Below are 6801 nucleotides of genomic sequence, written 5' to 3'. Positions count from 1 at the left end.
CCATCCTGTTCGTAATACTAGGCACGCAGTTAATTCTAATAGTCAGGTCTTGTCCATCAAGAGGCTCAATACTACAGAGTATTCTAGAAGTTTTATTCCAGCTGTGACCAAGGTGTGGAATGATCTTCCTAATCCGGTAGTTGAATCAGTAAAATTTCACAAGGTCAAAGTTGCAGCAAATGTTTTTATGTTGAACAGGCAGTCATAATATAGTTTATATATGACATATCTGTTTTGATGTTGTCGTTTTTAGAATGATGTATTTCTAATATTTTTTTCATCATTTATTTCCTTATTTCCTTTCCTCACTGGGCTATTTTTCCCTGTTGGAGCCCTTGTGCTTGAGCATCCTGCTTTTGCAACTAGGGTTGTAGCTAGGCTAGTAATAATAATAATAATAATAATAATAATAATCATAATAATAATAATAATAATAATAATCAAAGCTTCAGATGGAAAATATGATGATAGTAGAAGTTATCTTAATCTTTGAAAAGACTTTGACACCAATTATCTTACCAGTCACGTGGCTGACCTTTGATCTGAACGTTTATGTCGAATCATTCTATTTGAATTAAGCTTCTTGGAAAAGTCTTGATTTTGTGGTCACTGGATTCTTATTCTTTAACATCTCCGTATTTTATCTCTCTCGTTCTCTCTCATACAGGAAACCTGGTTGCTTAGGAAACCCGTAATATTCCTTTTTGGTGTTTGCCCTACCCGCGGAGCTTACGCTAATGAATAATAATAATAATAATAATAATAATAATAATAATAATAATAATAATAATAATATGGATATTAATATTAATATTAATATTAATTTTGATATTAATATTAATAATAATAATAATAATAATAATAATAATAATAATAATTACTGGAATGTCATATCTAATATTATTTGTCGATAAAATCTCAAGATTGTTAAAATGGTACCTTGGAAGTCAACACATTTTTACATTGTTCAATATTTTAATTTTAGAGGAAATATTATGTCTCAGATCTCAAGGAGTGATTTTTCCATGCGGCGTTACGAATTAAAAATTTTATTGACATTTCAGTCCTCTAGTTATTAGCAGATGGCAAGTCTTTAGAAACAGAGTCGTAAGATTGCTTCCACATTTTCTGCCGTAAGAAATAAATGAAGAACAGAAATCGTATAAAATTTACGGTCTATACAGCAAATTCTAGAAGCAAAGAAATATGTAAGTATTTACAATATTCTAATGCGGTGAAAACGACAGAATAGTGTCCTCTGTCTCTTCCAAAGACTTTTGAAACAAGAGGACAGGCAATGAATTCAAGGAATACTAGAAAAACCTACTCCCGGAGTTCTAAATTTTTCAAAAGAAAAAAGAAGAAAAAAAAAGACCTGCGTTATCCGATAATCTTGCCTTTAGGTATTTGTGTTATCATAAAGCCTTATTTTATTGCATTGAATTGAATTTCACAATTGAAAGTAAAACAAATAATACTTTAAAGCCTTCTTCATCACTTTATTTTCAAAATTATCGGTGTATGACTCATCTTCAGAAAACCTCTTGTTGTTTATTAGTGAGAATGGAGTCTTGGTTTAACATTCAGCAAATTCTTTGGAGCTAGTTTACGTAGTATGTACGTACATCTGTACTAATGGTCATGTGCTGATGAGACTCGAGTTACACATATGTGGTCTGTATTTATTGATTTTTTTCGTCGCAATTCACAAATCTCACCAAGAGAGCTGTGATATCTCTCTAGCAACTTTTATAACTTGACTTTTTTTCTCACTTACATTTATTTTAGTTAAATTTGAAAGGAAAATAAAGTTTTAGATGAAATGAATTGTTCTATACTTAATTTTTCAATTATTTAGTTAATTTTACTTTCTATATGTTTCTAAGCATGAGCTTAATGCGGTAGGTGAAATTTATAGCTTAACTTACCTTAAATGAGAAACGTATATAAAAGTTAGTACTTTAGTGTTGATAGTTCAGCATTTCACACATTGCAGTAGGCTATCTAGCCCTAATTTGATTTACAAATTAAACTTTTTTTTTTTTTATTATATATTTCGCACCTTAATTGTGGCCTTCATAGCTCAGTGGCTAGAGCGCTGGTCTAGTAAACCAGAGGCCGGGAGTTCGATCCTCCCTGAAGGCAGTATATAGACATTGATGTCACTTTTATGATAAAATCCTTGTATCATTAAGTCTGATACAATTAACAATCTATTCAAATCTGCATTGTCTAGTTATTGTATTTGTTAACTGTAGTGAATCTTATTACCACCACTAAGAAAATTAGCTGTTTCTGTTCCATAGGCTAAAGGCGTTGATAATACGGAACATGATATTAATTTAGTAACCAAGGTTAATTAATTCCATGTAAGTTATTAACATCCTCTTAAGGTGAAATTTATGCCCATTCAAATTATATTCTTATCATCATAATACATTAATTCTCTAATGATTATTCTAGTTTTCTTATCACTTTCATGCGATGTGAAGTGGTTGATATCTTTAACGGATGTCTGGTTTCAGGTATTCAGTGTCCATCTAGAAATATAAAGTGGCTAGTATTCTTAAGAACTATAAAAGCGATATTTAGTGACTGGCCGATATTGTACTATACCTTCAATCCTCGATTGGGTAAGGGAGGCGAGGTATGAAGGATTCATTTAGTGCAGCACACGAAAAAACAAAATAATTTGCAATCAAGAATCACAGTTTGAATTTTAAATGAGTTGCATGTAGTTAATGAGACATTATAAATGCAATACTGTGGATGTTGAGGATTCACTGTTCTCGACCTGCTTTCAGTCATACCTATAGTTTCTTTTAGAGTTCAACTTTAGCCTTCATAATGTGTACCATGCACTAATTTTAGCTAAACCTCTCTTAAGAGATTCATCGACTAAATGTATACGATCAGGAGATTGAATTAATGCAAATAGAGTAGAATCATCTACATAAAAAAAGAGTTCTTATGATTCTTTGTCTTTTCTATATTGTTAGGGTGGTTGGGGTTACCGAGTCAAGGGGAGCATGGAGGTATATGTAGGAGTTCATCTTCAAATATATATTTACTAATGATTGATAGAGTCAATTAACTTTCACGTCATGCTGTTTTATAGCTTTGTTGTCATTATCTTAGTCTCTCTCTCTCTCTCTCTCTCTCTCTCTCTCTCTCTCTCTCTCTCTCTCTCTCTCTCTCTCTCTCACATCTAATATGACACCGTTGATCTGTTTCATGTACCTCACTTTGTGGCACTTTTGTAGTTCCTTGTAAGATTAAATTTCTTATCCTTGCATTATATAATCCTAATGGGCTGTATGAAATTGTTTATGGAATTTTAAAGTACAGATGAGAAAACCTTGTATACGAAGACTAATTTGTGACAGTTTTTTAAGATGTTGTTTAGTGTACTCTTTGAACTTTTACTTTCTCTATTATATGATGATGATCAGATAGGGCTCTTCCCGAGCTTCATTCCTATAATCAGTACAGTACCGCTTTTTTCGTTCACCTATGCACCTTCAAGGGGTGATTCTTTTGCTCACTTTATCGCACCATTGCTTGTAGTTTTAATCTTGTGCTATTCATTTTTTGCACACATGAGTACATGCATTCTATTCTCGAGGATCTACTGTATGTAATTAGGAAAGTTATACCCGTAATATGACTTGCAATAATACAAGCCGGGAATTATGTCCACACGGTGGACTCCGAGTTGTAAAACGGAATTCTATATCACAGAATGTTACTGAGTTTTCTTTGCATTGGTGTAATCTAGAAGACGCAAATATACGCTTAATAATCAGTTAGTAATGTTACTTAAGGCGATATTACTCGAATGCTAATGTTAGTTATTTACTGCTGTATTCTTTGTATTTATACCTGACCGAGCATGTCTTTTATCATTTTAACATCCATGTGAATGCATACATAGAATCCATTTTGTTATGCAAGATTTTTTCTAATGTCATCAATCACTATTTCAGGATAAAAGTATTTTGAGAATTAGAGTAGAATCCCCATGCAAGACATTGATTTATTACATAACGCTGTCGGCGGGAAGATGATAAAGAATACCGTTATATATTGTCTTTAAAGATGAGAAAAATATGTCATATAATGGGAGGTAGATGAGCATTCATACTTTATATAACTGAGAGCTTTTTATGAAAGCTGTTAATGAGTAATTTTTACTTTGAATTATAATTGCGTGTTGACGGTGTTGCTTTAATGACAACCTCTGTTGTAAATTTCATGTGAATTTTTAAAGAAACCACAGAAGTTATTTTGGCAAACAATTTCATCCTCTATAATCAATTCATAACCAATCAACAATAGAGCCGTGGAAGGAAAGTGATATCACACAAATACAAGCGTATACACACACATAAACACACACATATATACATATATATATATATATATATATATATATATATATATATGTATATATGTATATATGTATATATATATATATATATATATATATATATTGGTAAACCTTTGTGCTATATATACATGTATGTATGTTATATACATGTATAACTGTATATATGCAAGCATATATATACATATATATATATACATATATATATATATATATATATATATATATATATATATATATATATATATAATATAACATATATATAATATCTATCTATCTATCTATCTATCTATCTATATATATATATATAATATATATATACTGTATATATAATTTCATATTCTTGTTAGTTCGTATCATCTAATACATAAGCTTCTAGATCTTTATTCAATAATTATAAATTTGTTTAGTATGTTTTGAGCTATGCTAATTGTAATATAATACGTTAAGATGTCCATTCGCATTAACAGGTGAGAGGTCTTGTTACACAGATATTGACTAAGGAAAGAGGAACGCAAGATTTTCAAGCACTTATAATAATAATAATAATAATAATAATAATGTTTATTGGACAAAAACATATTTACATACAAAATATTTACAAAAAAAGATTCGGTCCAATACATTCTTGAAAAATATTGGCATTTTATTTTGTTTTATTTTGTTTTGTTTTATTTTAATTATCCAGGGGTTACATTGAGGATCTAATAATCTGTGACCGAGGTTACCAACCTCTCTGAAGAAGTTTTGATGGTTACTCTGAAAAGAGACACAAGTGGAAGAAGATAAATGTACCAAGCATAAATTCCCATGCAGTTGACTGATTTTCTTTGTAACCAGAAGTGATATAACGATTAATGGTTACAGATTATTGAATAGCATGTTACAGAGGCTTTGAAGTTCCAACATCCTGCCATTCATTATACAATTGTATGTAATTTTTTGCCTCTTAAGATTTATTGTTTTTCTTTGTTGCTCTAAAATGATGATTTATGTCACGACTTAGTCCCCTCTCTCTCTCTCTCTCTCTCTCTCTCTCTCTCTCTCTCTCTCTCTCTCTCTCTCTCTCTCTCTCTCTCTCTCTCTCTTTTGCAAGCATTGTTTTTTTATATATGAGACTATACCCGCCACTGAAATTATAATGATTTTTTTCCTCGTTTTTTTTCCTTATTTACGGTTTTCTTATTATTAATAATCTTTAAGGTATGTGAATATTTGGAGGGCGTAGTTGTTGATATGGGTCAATATATCTTAGGACACAAAGTTCACTTGTCTAACTCTACTTGTTTGAAATGTTTTCTTGCGTCAATGTTCTCGTGTTGAGATTTAGAACTTGGGAATGTTCTTAGAAATAATCTCGTGTTCTTCATCTCTGGGTCGTTTATTCTGTGTGTACAGTATGTGCTTCTGAGTGACAGGTATATCATCCTGTCTGAAACTCTTCGAAGAATAGTGAGCAGAATTTTTCAAATAATCTCTCGTCGACAGTTTGAAGTTGTTTCTTTATTTATCTGAGAGAGAGAGAGAGAGAGAGAGAGAGAGAGAGAGAGAGAGAGAGAGAGAGAGAGAGAGAGAGAGAGAGAGAGAGAGAGAGAGAGAGAGAGATACAACCATTCACAGTTTGACTTCCTACAGGGGAGGAACCGGATGACGGGGAGAGGGCTAAGGTACATATCCTTGTGAAATGCTTATCCATCTCCCATATTCCAGCAATAACAACCTCCCAACAACCCACTATTCAGCGTTAGCCCTAATGCTTGACATCTTAAATGAGGAGTTGAAGCCTCGGAGAATACAGACCACTCGAGATTTCGGTCCCAAGTGTAAATATTTAGAGACACAGTGAGTAACGATTTTATTATCAACGGCCGTAACATTTCTATGTCCGCGATGAAAGAATTATGGAATTCTGTTATTTTTACTGTAAAGTCTGTTCGTTATCTTTTGTGCTTTTTTTATTTTTGGAAAAACTGTTATTATTGGAATCATAACAAACTGGTACCGTAGGTTACTACCACGAAGATATTAGTTTATAAAGAATATATACCGTGTATAATTCAAATTAGGCGACTTGGTTTAATTCAGTTGTGTACATACTTTTTCCAGAGAAAACTAGGTTGAAGGGTATACTATATTTGCAAACATGACTGGAGATAAAGTACCATATCATGGTACTCATGTTAAGAAACTTTGTAGTTAATGTGGCATAAAGTACAAAAAGAACTGGAAAGTAGTCTCCCGACTTTAATAGGAAATTTGTGTATTTTGTATGAAAGTCCTTGCAAGTTATGTAATAGTTTTTGTATTGGTGAAATTGGAAATTCATGGGATTTGAAAGTCAACCACTTGAAAACTGCACCCAATATGTACAGATTATAAAATTTTCGTTAATTATAGGAAACGTAATTATACGA

General features: G+C 31.7%; 1 non-coding gene across 1 annotated transcript; it reads left to right on the top strand.

Moving 5' to 3' along the window:
• Positions 1 to 2072: 2072 nt before the first annotated feature.
• On the top strand, positions 2073 to 2145 carry TRNAT-AGU (transfer RNA threonine (anticodon AGU)). The gene has a single exon. It is a non-coding gene; the product is annotated as a tRNA-Thr (tRNA).
• The last annotated feature ends 4656 nt before the right edge of the window (positions 2146 to 6801 follow it).

The sequence above is a fragment of the Palaemon carinicauda genome, chromosome 1, assembly GCF_036898095.1.
Source record: "Palaemon carinicauda isolate YSFRI2023 chromosome 1, ASM3689809v2, whole genome shotgun sequence".
In the NCBI taxonomy this organism is placed as follows: Eukaryota; Metazoa; Arthropoda; class Malacostraca; order Decapoda; family Palaemonidae; genus Palaemon; species Palaemon carinicauda.
The sequence above is the reverse complement of the archived record's forward strand: the minus strand, read 5'-3'. Positions and strand labels throughout refer to the sequence as shown.